The following is a 15566-nucleotide window of genomic DNA, read 5'->3' as shown; positions in this document are numbered from 1 at the left end:
CTAGGTTGAAGCTTCTATCACTCTTGCCCTCCAATACATAGTCCTATCAACATACAACTAACCCTAGGGTGTGACCCACGCGCGCAATAATATGATGGGCACCAAAGGACGGCAACATAACCACAAGCAAATTAAATCAATCATAGCAATTCATCAACCACCGATAGGAAAACGAAAATCTACTCAGACATCATAGGATGGCAACACATCATTGGATAATAATATGAAGCATAAAGCACCATGTTCATGTAGAGGGTACAGCGGGTTGCGGGAGAGTGGACCGCTGTAGATAGAGGGGGAAGGTGATGGAGATGTTGGTGAAGATGGCGGAGGTGTTGGGGTAGTTTGCTTAGTAATGTATTATGGCATACTTAAAAAAAGGGTGTTCGGAAGTCAAGTGCTTACCGGGGTATCCAGACGGTTACAGTCGAAGCCTGTGTCCTTAGTAGTGTCCGGCCAATGTTTTCGTTTTCTGAAAAACAACTTCCACATCCCTTTGTGCTAATGCCGAAGAAGTGTTGGAGGGTTCGTGGTCCTTCTGGATTGAACTCCCACATATGGAGAGGCCTACGTTGGCATGGTTGGATTCGGCGAATCAGCATTACTCGAATCATGCTGATAAGATCGATGTCCCTCTCGAGGAGGGTTCGGATGCAACTTTGTAGAGTCTGCACTTCATCAACTGATCCCCAATCCAGTCCCTTGTTGGCCCATGATGCAAGCTATAACGGTGGGCCAGGGCGGAACGTGTGTGCAGCTACCCACTTGGTGTTGCAGGGCTCCGTAACGTAAAACCACTCTCGCTGCCATTGATTGGAAGTTTCGACAAAAGAGCCTTTTGGCCAAGGAGTGTTGGTGAGTTGGCTGACTACAACACCGCCGCACTCCACCTATTCCCCGTCGACTACCTTTGGTTTCACACTGAAGGTCTTGAGCCATAAGCCGAAGTGTGGGGGATTCGGAGGAAGGCCTCGCACGTAATGATGAACGCCGAGACATGGAGGAAAGACTCTGGGGCTAGATCACGAAAATCTAGTCCATAATAGAACATTAGCCCCTGGACGAAGGGATCAAGAGCGAGCCCTAGCCCTCGAAGGAAGTGTTAGATGAATACGGCCCTCTCGCTAGATCTGGGGGTCGGGATAACCTGCCCTTGAGCAGGAAGCCTGTGGTGGATCTCCGCGGTCAGGTATCTGGCCGCTCGAAGCTCCGCAATATCCTCCTCTATAACGGAGGAAGCCGCCCATCGGCCTTGAGGGCTGGGTCCGGACATAATGGGGAAGCTTGAAGCAACGAAGTCGAACCTTGGGTGCTAGAACTCGAGGTTGGAGAGGCTGAGGAGAAGTTTGGCGTAAAAAAGACAACCCTTGGTTCCTTTATAAAGGCAGCGGGGATTAAACACCTCCTCCTGAGCCTAGAAGCCTGCCTATTCCTAAGGAATCTTTCCAACGGAACGGTTGGATTACCCGCGCTCGTATTAATGACAATCCCGCAATAAGGGGACACGATCTCTGCTTCGACAGAACGTGCCAATAGCAACCGCGCCTCGAAACGTGGAATGGCGGGACAGGAAATGGTTCGAAAAACTGGCCGAGCATGATGTCACGTTGTAAAAAAGTTGTCAGTAGATTGGACTCGTGGAATATTATATTCTCTTTACAGTTGTGTGTGGTGTTGTGTTACAGGTCCGGACACGTTCAAATACGTCCGAAGACTATCTTGGAGTTCAAAAGGAGGAACCCGCCTTGCAATGTCGAAGATAGATCTACGCGCCGGATACGTTGTCATTGAAGCCAGGTTCAGGGGCTACTGAGGGAGTCCTGGACTAAGGGGTCCTCAGGCATCCGGCCTGCTAGCCATGGGACGTACTGATGGGTTGTGAAGATACGAAGACCAAAGACTGCACCCATATCCGGATAGGACTCTCCTTGGCGTGGAAGGCAAGCTTGGCGACCGAATATGTAGATTCCTTTCTTTGTAACCGACCTTGTGTAACCCTAGATCCTCCCGGTGTCTATATAAATCGGAGGACTTAGTCCAGAGCAGACTCATTATCATAACCATACAAGCTAGGCCTCTAGGGTTTAGCCATTACGATCTCGTGGTAGATCAACTCTTGTAATACTCATATTCATCAAAATCAATCAAGCAGGACGTAGGTTATTACCTCCATAGAGAGGGCCCGAACCTGGGTAAAACATCGTGTCCCCTGTCTCCTGTTACCATCGACCTTAGACGCACAGTTCGGGACCCCCTACCCGAGATCCGCCGGTTTTGACACCGACACTAATACCAAATATTTCCAAGCAAAGGCCACCATTAAATATAGGAATAACTGCATTGTAATGTTGAAGGATGACTCAGGGTTTGAACATCATGATCATCATGCAAAAGCTACAGTTCTATACAGAGCTTTTAAAGACAGGATGGGTACTGAGGCAAGGACTCAAAACCCTCTGCTTTTGGAACATCTTCTCAGCCCTCTAGAAAATCTTACAGACTTGGAAGTGCCTTTCACCAAGGATGAGATTGACAAGGTTATTAAGCATATGCCACCAGACAAATCCCCAAGACCTGATGGTTTCAATGCTGCTTTCCTCAAACACTATTAGGATATTATTGCTCAGGACTTCTACAAACTCATTGGGGACTTTCATGGGGAAGAGTTAACCTGTATAGTATTAACTATTCTTACATCACTCTTATCCCAAAGAATGATAATGCAAATTGTCCCACATATTTTAGGCCTATCTCTCTGTTGAATTGTACTTTGAAGATCATCACCAAGCTCCTGGCCAATAGATTACAGAAAGTAATTCTGAAACTGGTGCACAAATATCAATATGGATTCTTGAATAACAGGTGCATCCAAGATTGCTTGGCCTGGGCATATGAGTATGTTCATAATGTTTTCACATCAAGGAAGAACTTTTCCTTCTAAAGCTGGACTTTGAAAAGGCATTTGATATGCTCAGTCATGATACCATAATTCAAGTTCTGCAGGCTAAAGGCTTTGGAGCTAAATGGACACAGTGGATCAAAATGATATATGGTACTGGTTTTTCATCTATCCTGCTTAATGGGGTCTGTGGCAAACAATTTCTTTGTAAGAAAGGTGTAAGGCAAGGTGATCCACTCTTACCTTTGATCTTTGTCATTGATGTTGATGTCCTTCAGACCATGATTAATGAATCCATGCAAAACTCCCTTGTCAGCTCTCCCTTGAGACACAACTCTAGCCCTGACTTTCCTATCATACAACATGCTGATGATACCATCCTACTGGCTCGGTCTGATTTCAGGCAGGCACAACAGATCAAGAATCTACTTAACTACTAATGCAAATTTCACAGGGCTCAAAATCAATTATTAAAAATTCACGGTGATCCCTATCAACACTCCTCCTGAGAAAATGCAAGAGTTATCAGCCCTCCTTGGTTGCAAGATTGGTTCCCTCCCCCACACCTGTCTGGGATTGCCACTTTGTATTAGAAAACCCAAAATTGAGGAATTTGTGCCAATGCTACAAAGAATTGAAAGCATGCTCCTTAGTTGTTCCACTCTGCTATCCTCAGGGGATAAACTTACACTAATCAGATCGGTATTCACCAGTATGCCTACCTTCTATATGTGCACTCTGATGATCCCTAAAACTGTGCTCAAACAAATCAACACCTACCTCATGAACTGTTTCTGGAGGAAAAATGACACACAGGACAGAGGTGCAGTTCTTATTGCATGGGAACAAGTTTGCAAACCTAAAAATCATGGTGGCCTTGGGGTTCTAGATTTGCAGACCCACAATAAAACCCTTCTGATGAAATTTCTGCATAAATTTCTCAACAAGGCTAATATACCATGGGTTAATATCATCTGGGAGGCACATTACCACAATTCACTGCCTGGAGAAAGGTTGATTGGATCTTTCTGGTGGAAATCCATTCTCAATTTGCTCCCTACCTTCAGACAATTTCATGTTTGCAAAGCTGGTCCTGGTGATACTATCAGGTTCTGGACAGACAGATGGCATGATACCTGAGGGAGTCCTGGATTTGGGGGTCTCCGAACAGCCGGACTATATCCTTTGGCCGGACTGTTGGACTATGAAGATACAAGATTGAAGACTTCGTCCCGTGTCCGGATGGGACCCTACCTGGCGTGGAAGGCAAGCTAGGCCATACGGATATCTATATCTCCTCCTTTGTAACCGACCTTGCGTAACCCTAGCCCTTTCCGGTGTCTATATAAACCGGAGGGTTTTAGTCCGTAGGACAACATACAATCATACCATAGGCTAGCTTCTAGGGTTTAGCCTCTCCGATCTTGTGGTAGATCAACTCTTGTACTACTCATATTATCAAGATTAATCAAGCAGGATGTAGGGTTTTACCTCCATCAAGAGGGCCCGAACCTGGGTAAAACATCGTGTCCCCTACCTCCTATTACCATCCGCCTTAGACGCATAGTTTGGGACCCCCTACTCGAGATCCGCCGGTTTTGACACCGACATTGGTGCTTTCATTGAGAGTTCCTCTGTGTCATCATCATTAGGCTTGATGGCTCCTTCAATCATCGATAGCGATGCAGTTTCGGGTGAGACTTTTTTCCCCGGACAGATCTTTGTGTTCGGAGGCTTCGCACTGCGGGCCAACTCGCTTGGCCATCTGGAGCAGATCGAGAGTTACACCCCTGGCCACCAAGTCAGGTTTGGAAGCCTAAACTACACGGCCGATATCCGCGGAGACTTGATCTTCGACGGATTCGAGCCCCTGCCTAGTGCGCCACATGGTCACGATGAGCATGATTTAGCTCTACCATCGGACAGTGTTCAGGAGATCACGCCGGCAACCACTCTGACCCTCAATTCGGAGCCAGTTGCGCCATCCATGGACAGGTGGATAGACCCCGCCACGGAGGCCGCACTCTCATCGGCGATCGAGCCAAGTATCGACCTTACCCTTCACGGGAGCCGTGACGCCGAACTACCAGATTCTTCCCCGGCCACGGACTCTGAACCGCCTGCTCCTGTGCCTATCGAATCCGACTGGGCACCGATCATGGAGTTTACCTCCACGAATATCTTTCAACACTCGCCCTTCGGCGACATACTGAACTCGTTAAGGTCTCTCTCCTTGTCAGGAGAGTCCTAGCCGAACTATGTTCGGCAGGATTGGGATGCGGATGACGAAGAAATTCGCCGCCCACCCACCACCCACTTAGTAGCCACTATCGACGATTTGACCGACATGCTCAACTTCGACTCCGAAGACATCGATGGCATGGATGATGATGCAGGAGGCGAACAAGAACCACTGCCCATAGGGCACTGGACAGCCACCTCGTCATATGACATATATATGGTGGACACACCCAAAGAAGGCAATGGCGACGGGATAGCAGAGGATGACCCCTCCAAGAAGCAACCCAAGCGCCGACGTCAGCGGCGCCGCTCTAAGTCTCGCCAAAGCAAAAGCGGTGACACCGGCACAGGAGATAATAGCACTCCAGACAGTGCCGAAGACGACAACAATCCCCTCCAGCAAGATTTAGGGCATGAGGATGGAGAGGCCAGCCCTCCTGAGAGAGCGGCAGATGGAGAGGCGGAGGATGATAATTACATGCCTCCCTCCGAAGACGAGGCAAGCCTCGACGATGACGAATTTGTCGTGCCTGAGGATCCCGTCGAACAAGAGCGCTTCAAGCGTCGGCTTATAGCCACGGCAAATAGCCTTAAGAAAAATCAACAACAGCTTCAAGTTGATCAAGATTTGCTAGCTGACAGATGGACTGAAGTCCTTGCGGCTGAGGAATATAAACTCGAACGCCCCTCCAAGAGTTACCCAAAGCGCAGGTTGCTACCCCGACTGGAGGAGGAAGCACCAAGACCTACATCTCCAGCATATGACGCGGCTGATCGGCCACCTCGTGGCCGCAACAAAGAGGCATTCCAGCCAAAAGTTCAGCCCGCACCCCGACGCCACTCAAATAAAAATGTCAAGACATGGGGAAATACGCCAGACCTACGAGATGTATTGGAGGACAAAGCAAAACACACAAGATCGATCTACGGATCGTGAGGGCGCGCCACTATGCGAGACGATAACCGTCACGCCGGGTACAGTAAAAGTAAGTCCGGCCGGGCCGAACACAGCGGACAAGACTCATTTGAGCTGCGTCGCGATATAGCCCAGTACAGAGGCGCCGCACACCCCCTATGCTTCACCGACGAAGTAATGGATCATCAAATCCCAGCGGGTTTCAAACCCGTAAATATAGAATTATACAACGGCACAACAGATCCTACGGTATGGATCGAGGACTTCCTCCTGCACATCCACATGGGCCGCGGTGACGATCTACTCGCCATCAAATACCTCCCACTTAAACTCAAAGGACCAGCTCGGCATTGGCTCAATAGCCTGCCAGCAGAATCCATTGGCTGTTGGGAAGATCTGGAAGCCGCATTCCTTGACAACTTCCAGGGCACTTATGTGTGACCACCAGATGCCGATGACTTGAGCCACATAATTCAGCAGCCAGAGGAATCGGTTAGGCAATTCTGGACACGGTTCCTAACAAAGAAAAATCAAATCGTCGACTGTCGGATGCAGAGGCCCTAGTAGCTTTTAAGCACAACATCCGCGACGAGTGGCTTGCCCGGCACCTTGGCCAGGAAAAGCCGAAATCTATGGCAGCCCTCACGACACTCATGACCCGCTTCTGCGCGGGAGAAGACAACTGGCTGGCTCGCAGCAATAACATATCAAAGAACCATGGTACTTCGGATACCAAGGATGGCAATGGCAAGTCACGTCGCAACAAATACAAGCGTTGCATTAACAGCGACAATACCGAGGATACGGTAGTCAATGCCAGATTCAAAAGCTCTAAACCCGGTCAGCGGAAAAAGCCATTCAAAAGAAGCACTCCATGCCCGTCCAGTTTGGACCGTATACTCAACCGCTCGTGTCAAATACACGACACCCCCGACAAGCCAGCCAAACACACCAACAGGGATTGTTGGATGTTCAAGCAGGCCGGCAAGTTAAATGCCGAAAACAAAGATAAGGGGTCACATAGCGATGACGAGGAGGAGCCCCAGCAGCCGAACACCGGAGGACATAAGAGGTTCCCCCCACAAGTGCGGACGGTGAACATGATATACGCAACCCACATCCCCAAGAGGGAGCGGAAGTGTGCGCCAAGGGACGTATATGCGTTGGAGCCAGTCGCCCCAAAGTTCAACCCATGGTCCTCTTGTCCGATCACCTTTGATCGCAGGGACCACCCCACTAGTATCCATCATGGCGGATTCGTCGCACTGGTCCTATACCCAATCATTAACGGATTTCACCTCACTCAAGTCCTTATGGATGGCGGCAGCAGGCTGAACCTGCTTTATCAGGACACAGTGCGCAAAATGGGTATAGACCCCTCAAGGATCAAACCCACAAAAACGACCTTCAAAGGCGTCATACTAGGTGTAGAGGCCCATTGCACAGGCTTAGTCACACTGAAAGTGGTCTTCGGATCCCCGGATAACTTCCGAAGCGAGGAGATAATCTTCGATATAGTCCCGTTCCGCAGCGGCTATCATGCACTGCTCGGGCGAACCGCATTCGCGAGATTCAACGCAGTACCGCACTATGCATATCTCAAGCTCAAGATGCCAGGACCTAGGGGGGGTCATCACAGTAAATGTAAACACTGAGCGCTCTCTCCGTACGAAGGAGCACACTGCGGCCCTCGCAGCAGAAGCGCAAAGCAGCCTCTTAAGGCAATCCACCAGTTCGGCGATTCAAGACCCGGACACCTTCAAGCGCGCTCGGAGTAATCGGCAACAAGACCGCCTGGCACGTTCCAAGCTCGCATAGCAATGCGGCCCCCACCCCAGTACCAGCCAAACGGCGAAATCCATGCCACGCGTACATAATTACGCATTAGAAATACCATGGGCATAGGTGGGGAGGGGCACAACTACGACACGCCCCAAGACGCGGCTCAACCGCACTAGGGGCTTCCCGCTTTGTTATTTTTCTCTCTTTCAGGACTTTAATCTCTGGAAACCCCGTCCGGCAGTAAGGTTGCCGGACACACAATGCAACAACCAAGGAGGCAGAAAGCTATGTTGCACCACGGAACTCCCAGGTGGTCTCTGACAACGAGTGAAATACTTGCTTTAAATACCATTCCTCAGCTTGCCCTTGGAGGGGACATGTCAAATAGTCCTACTTTTTGCTTATCGCACTACTTGTACCATTCTACTTTAATGCACCTTTTTGAATAAACAATGCATAGAACTAGACTATTATCGCATTCTTTATTCTTCTTTATATATATATATATATATGTTCATTCATGACATCCAGCACCCGTACACTCTGGTACGGCCAACACACTAGGGGCTTAAGCATACCCCATAATACGGCGTGAGAAGTCCGAACACTTTCGATAGTGCGCACCCCGAACTTATAGCATTATGTGCATCAGCTCTGAATCATGTCTTGGGTTAATAGTTGGGTTTGCCCGGCTCCCATGTTTTGGTACCTTACGTTCCGCTATATCGGCTAAGGTAGCACTGGGAGAACTATTGCGATTGTGCCCCGGTTCAGCTGGGCTAAGCACCTCAGTAGAGAAAGCTAAAACTGACTTTCATGATAAGGCGAGAGACTGGTCGCTGTTCGAGAGGTTTCAAGTCCCTAAAGACTTATGCCGCTTAGAGCGAGGAGTCGGCTTTGTCCAGCTTAAGGCGTGTATAGCGCCCCGAATTCGGCCTTTTGAATACTAGGGGCTTCGCCAAAATTTAAAATTATAGAATTCTATGGCTAAGTGAGAGTGATAAAGCATTATAGTCCGATTGCCTTGTTCGTTGTGCTGAGCACCTCCCTCGAAGGACCCAAAAATGGGAACAAGAGTGCTCAGGTTTATCCCGAACACCCCAGCACTCATGGCATGGGGGCAGAAGCCGATGAATAGCCATCTCTCGGATTTGATAAATAGCCGAACAGAAGGTAATATTTTAAATTCAAACAAGCGTTGCATAGAGCATATGAACAAGTTTTCATAATACAGGATCACACGAGCAAGTTCATTCAAATATTACATCTTTCGCACACTCATCCGCTACAAGACGGGCACCCTTCAGGACACCCTCATAATACATCTTGGGGTGGCGATGCTCCTTGCCCTGCGGTGGCCCCTCCTTCACCAGCTTCTCAGCATCCATCTTGGCCCAGTGCACCTTTGCACGGGCAAAAGCCCGGCGTGCACCTTCGATGCAGACGGACTGCTTGATGACTTCCAGCCGTGGGCAGGCATCCACAAGCCGCCTCACCAGGCTGAAGTAGCTGTTGGGAAGGGAGTCGCCAGGCCACATCCAGACTATAAAGCCCTTCATGGCCTGTTCGACCGCCTTGTGCAGCTCGACCAGTTGCTTTAGCTGGTCGCCCACAGGCATCGGGTGTTCGGTCCCAGTATACTGAGACCATAACAACTTCTCCGTCGAGCTTCCCTCCTTGTCCTGGTAATATTCCACGGCATCCGACATGCTGCGGGGCAAATCTGCGAATGCTCCTAGAGAGCTCCGGACTCGGGTAAGTAACAAGTAATTTACTTGCACATGCTTGCTTTGCATATGGAATGCCTTACCCGCCGCTATCTTCCGCATCGCCTCAATCTCTTGGAGGGCTTTTTGGGCTTCGGCCTTGGCATTCTTTGCGCTCTCGAGGGTCGTGGCAAGCTCAGACTCTCACGTCTTTGAGTCAAGATCCAAAGCCTCGTACTTCGTCACGAGAGCCTGGAGATCTTGCTGCACCTCTCCCACCCGTGCCTCTTGCTTTTCCCGCTCGGTGCGCTCCTGGTCCGCTTTGTTTTCGGCCTCGGACAACGCTTGCTTCAGGGTCGCCACTTCGGTCGTGGCCCCTGGCAAATTCATGATGATCCTGTCATTTTGCAATCGCATCTTTTGTGTGTGTGTGTGTGTGTGTGTGTGTATAGACAAGGTATTACTTACCTTTATTCTCCTCGAGCTGCCTCTTGGCAAGGCCGAGCTCTTTCTCGGACCCCTCGAGGTCCTGCTTCAGTGCGGCGACCTCCGCAGTCAGTGCGGCAGAGGTCAGCAGCGAAGCCTGCATACCCATATAGACATACTTATATTAGACTCCTGCAGATATTATTTGATCCTCTATTCGGCTTTTCTTTGTGAACACCAAACAAAGCATCATGGGCTACTATTTATGCGGTAATATTTTTCCTATATTTTAAATACTTACCTCAAAGCCTGTTAGAAGGCTGACACATGCTTCAGTTAGTCCGCTCTTGGCGGACTGAACCTTCTTGATCACCGCACTCATAATAGTATGGTGCTCTTCGTCGATGGAAGCGCCGCAAAGCGCTCCCAACAGGTTGTCCGGTGCTTCTGTATGGACAGAGGTCACCGGCACGGGCGTCTTACCCCTTTTGGAAGGGGGACCGCCTGCCCGAGTCCGGAACCACTAGAGATTCCGGTGCGGTGTTCGGTTGAGAACCGAACTTGGGGCCCCCGGGAGCCTTGCTCCCTTTGCTCCTGGAGTCCGAAAGGTCGCCTTGAGGCGCCTCTGGGACTGTCTCCACCCGGATCGATGCCCCTTGAGACAATACCTCGATATTGTCCATAGGGCAAGGGGAGGAGCCGGTCGGAAGTGGATCGCTATCCATATCCGATGAGTCCAAGGAACCGTCCGACGAGGATACGTCGATACGGGCTTGGGGCGGTCTGCATAATCATATTCGGCGTTAGGAGAAGCAGTGCGACAAAGGTATGCTATGAGTTACTCTGGTATCCGAATACTTACGACTTCGCCAGGGGCTTGGCCCTGAGCAGCCACTCGTCTTCGCCTTCGGTGGCGGTGGTGGAGCAGTCCAGAAGAAGAGTCCTTCCCTTCTTGGACCCTTCGGCCTCCCCGGTTGGGGTGGCCTTCCTTTTCTTGTCTCCCCCAGCTGGAGGGGGAGCATCTTCATCTTCCTCCTCGTTTTCATGGGAGGAGTGCGTCGCGGAGTTATCGGACGATGAGTCCGACACCACCTGGCGCTGGGAACTCTTTCGGGTTCCCTTGGCCTTCTTCTTGGTCTTCTCCGGCACCTTATAAGGAGCCGGAGTCAGCATCTCCGTCAGGAGAGCGTCCGCAGTGTCTTCGGGCAGGGGGGCCGGATAGTTAATCTACTCCGATGCCTCCACCCAGTCCTGTCAAAGGCATGGGAGCTCAGACCCCGCACATGGTTAACCTATGGGAAATAAATATCCTACCAGATGTACAGAACTTACCGGAATCGCAGGGCGCTTCGCGCTTAGCCCGCGGTCCTCGGTAAGAGAGGGAGGGACCTCGGCGCCCTTGAACAGCACCCTCCAAACGTCCTTATGCGTCGTGTTGAAGAGTTCGTGTAGAGTCAGGTGCTGGGCCGGGTCGAACTCCCATAAGTTGAAATCCCGTTGTTGACACGGGAGGATCCGGCGGAAGAGCATGACCTGGACTATGTTGACAAGCTTAAGTTTCTTGTTTATTATGTTCCGGATACACTTCTGGAGTCCGTCCAGCTCCACCGATGAACCCCAGGACAGGTCCTTCTCCTTCCAGGAAGTGAGCCGCATGGGGATTCCGGATCGAAACTCAGGGGCCGCCACCCAGTTGGTGTCGCGCGGCTCGGTGATGTAGAACCACCCCGATTGCCACCCCTTTACGGTCTCCACGAAGGAGCCCTCGAGCCATGCAACGTTGGGCATTTTTCCCACCATGGCTCCGCCGCATTCCGCTTGTTGGCCGTATACAACCTTCGGCTTGATATTGAAGGTCATCAGCCATAGGCCGAAGTGGGGCCGGATGCGGAGGAAAGCCTCGCACACGACGATGAACGCCGAGATGTTGAGGATGAAATTCGGGGCCAGATCATGAAAGTCCATCCCATAATAGAACATGAGGCCACGGACGGATGTATGGAGGGGAAACCCCAGTCCGCGGACAAAGCGGGGGAGGAAAACCACCCTTTCGTGAGGTTCTAGGATAGGGACGACCTGCCCCGCGGCTGGCAGCCGCTGCGCAATATCCGCGGCTAAGTATCCGGCTCCACGTAACTTTTTGATGTGCCCCTCCATGACGGAGGAGGCCATCCACTTGCCTCCCGCTCCGGACATGTCTTGGAGAGAGTTGAGGAGGAGGATGCGGACTTGGGCGCTGGAGCTCGAGTGCGTGAGAATGGATGAGCAAGGAGGAAGAAGGCATTGGTAGAAAAAAGGTGAGATCTTATCCCTTTATAAGGACGGACTAAACTATGCGCCCCCACTAGCCTGGTAAAACTCGCTTATCCACCAGGCGCCGTAATTGATGGCGTGGTTGGGTTACCCACGTCCGTATTGATGAGAATCCCGTAATAGGGGGAACACGATCTCTGTTTTGACAAGACGTGTCAAGAAACCGCCTCGCGTTATGTGCGGGGCTGGTTAAAGAAGAGCGGTTCGAATAATTACCGGTCCATGGCGTGATGTCATGCTACCAAAACGTGTCAGCAGATTAGATTTGTGGAAATATTATTCTCTCTACGGTGGTATGTGGAACTTATTTTGCTGGGTCGGACACTATCCTTGTATTCAAACTCTTCTGTGGTGTATTCGGAGGAGGAACCCGCCTTGCAATGCCGAAGACAACACTGCACGCCGGACTCATCGTCGTTGAAGTATGGTTCAGGGGCTACTGAGGGAGTCCTGGATTTGGTGGTCTCCGGATAGCCGGACTATATCCTTTGGCCGGACTGTTGGACTATAAAGATACAAGATTGAAGACTTCGTCCCGTGTCCGGATGGGACCCTACCTGGCGTGGAAGGCAATCTAGGCAATACGGATATGTATATCTCCTCCTTTGTAACCGACCTTGTGTAACCCTAACCCCTTCTGGTGTCTATATAAACCGGAGGGTTTTAGTCCGTAGGACAACATACAATCATACCATAGGCTAGCTTCTAGGGTTTAGCCTCTCCGATCTCGTGGTAGATCAACTCTTGTACTACTCATATTATCAAGAATAATCAAGCAGGACGTAGGATTTTACCTCCATCAAGAGGGCCCGAACCTGGGTAAAACATCGTGTCCCCTGCCTCCTGTTACCATCCGCCTTAGACGCACAATTCGTGACCCCTCTACCTGAGATCCGCCGGTTTTGACACCGACAATACCCCTCTCCAGATTCAATTTCCTAAGTTGTTTTCCTTCACCATCAACAAAGAAGCCATTCTTGCCCATGTTCAGCAGCTTGAGAATCTCAGTGAGCACTTCCATAGGCCTTTATCAGTGGAAGCCTTCAACTAGTTCAATACTATGCAAACCCTCATCATGAACAGAGAAAACACAGCTGATAGAGATGTCTGGTCCTTAGATGGTAAGGCATTGAAATACTCCTTCATGAAGTTATACAAAGCAATTATGGGTCCAAGTGTTGCTCATTGTATCTTTAAGATGCTCTGGAGAACGGCCTGCAGATTAAGACACAAAATCTTCTTTTGGCTCCTCCTCCATGACAGACTTAGTACGAGGAACATGCTCCACCGTAAAAATATGTACCTGGAGGACTACTCTTGTGCTCTATGTGGAGAAGGCACTGAAAAAACCATCACACACCTGTTCTGGGACTGCCAGTTTTCCTGGGCTTGTTGGAATTATGTAATACCCGATAGAGACAGAGGCATATCTTCCTTTGATAAGATTCTTCTTACCCTGAGTAAGCTGCCAACTGATATTGCACTGAACATTGTTATTGTTGAGTAACGTGATTGTATTAGGAAACATAGCTTAGACTAGGAAATATTTTGGCTTGACTTGTACTTCAAGTAAATCATGTACTTTTATATATATGCCCACGAGGCTCAAGCAACACAAGAACTATTCCACCAATTCCCTTTCTCCCTTTTAACATGGTATCAGCCTAATCACGATCCAAACCCTAGCCGTCGCCACTTCCTCACCCGCGCGCCGCCCCCAAGGCGGTCTGCCTCCATGACTGTCGCTGGGGGCGCGCCGCTCGTACCTAGGGTTCGCCCGCCGATTGTGTTGATCGGCTGCCATAGAGAGTCTTTTTCCTGGTCAATTGATCCGGATTTTTCTCTCTCACCGGTCGTTTGATCGGTGTTCTTTTTTAGTTCTCCGATCTATGGATCGGTTTGCGTCGCCCGCCGCCGTCTGTCATCTACAACGTGCCTCTACTCGAACCTGACAACACCTACACCAGCCTCTACTTCATCGTTGGCGTCGACTCCATCAGCATCTTCGTCGTTCATGAGGCGGATGGCTTGCTAGTACACCTCGTGTGGCCCGCCGCTGCTCGCGCCGTCCATGGCGGGTGGATCTGCACAGCGTGGTTCCAGGCTATTGCTGGCGCCGCGCGCGGGCGTTGTTGGTTCCTGGCGCATGCGCCGGTGTGACCAGCCACTCACGCTGGCTCTCCAAGCCATGCTATGGCTGGACCACACACATTGACCATCTGTCCACGCAGGTCTTGGGTGCTGCACGTGTTGCATCCGCAAGGGTGTGCTTGCCTGCACGAGTTCATGCACCCGTGTGTTTCTGCCTGGGCGCGCGATGGCTTATTTGCCTGTCAGCGTCTTCTCGATCTTGTTTCCTGCACCTCTGGTCTGATCATCCGTCTACGCGCAGTTTCGAAGGATCCCGTGAACATTGTTCTGAGTACAGCGCATCCCTCACCGGTTGAGCATCGGGCTGCCGCTGCGTCATCCCATCGGATCACAGCGTTGCCGCCCCGTAGTTCTTCTCCCGGCTGCATCTACCTGTCTCATCGCTGCATCACCGCTTCGGGCCGTAGTGCCGCGGCCCGCGGTCCATCGCCGCCCAAGGGCCGCCCGCTTCAGGCCGTCCCCATGGCTGCACCGATCCTCGCGCCGCCGCTGCGTCATCCCATCGGGCCGTAGCGAACGTGGCACCTGGTCCATGCCCCCATTTCGAGGTCGTCCCCGCTGTTGCACCGACCCGTGTTACGCTGCTGCGTCGCCCCTTCGGGCTGTAGCGCCGCCCGCGGTCCCTACGACCGCCCCGAGGTCCCTACGACCGCCCCGAGGTCTTCCGTTGTCGCCCTGACCTGCCCGCCGCTGTTGCGTCGCCCCTTCGGGTCGTAGCGCCGCGACCCGCGGTTCACCGTCGTTGCTGCGCGTCGACTTCTCGTGGTATGCGTCGCGCCGCCTCCCTTGGCGCGGGAACACCACCGTCTGCGCCGGTGTTCGTCACGCTGTCAGGGCTCTTCGCCTATTTCGAGCACCGCCGCCGCGCTCCCAACCTAGCCGCCACTGTCGCCAGGCCGCCGCCGTTGCTCTACTTTGGCCGCCGCCGCCGCTACCCCCGTAGCCGCCGCTGCCCGTCCACCTCCTTCGTCTTCATCCAGCACCAGCCCGTCGCCAGCGTCGCCGTCACCTACCCCGACCACTTCGTCTACTCCGACAACCGCGGGCGACATCGGCCCTGCGCCGATTGGCACCGCAACCGTTGTCGAGTCCTTCTCTGCTGGCCTCTCTAACTTCTCCGACATGGCATATA

This window comes from Triticum dicoccoides, chromosome 7A (genome assembly GCF_002162155.2).
Source record: "Triticum dicoccoides isolate Atlit2015 ecotype Zavitan chromosome 7A, WEW_v2.0, whole genome shotgun sequence".
NCBI classification, from domain to species: domain Eukaryota; kingdom Viridiplantae; phylum Streptophyta; class Magnoliopsida; order Poales; family Poaceae; genus Triticum; species Triticum dicoccoides.
This window is presented reverse-complemented; position numbering follows the sequence as displayed.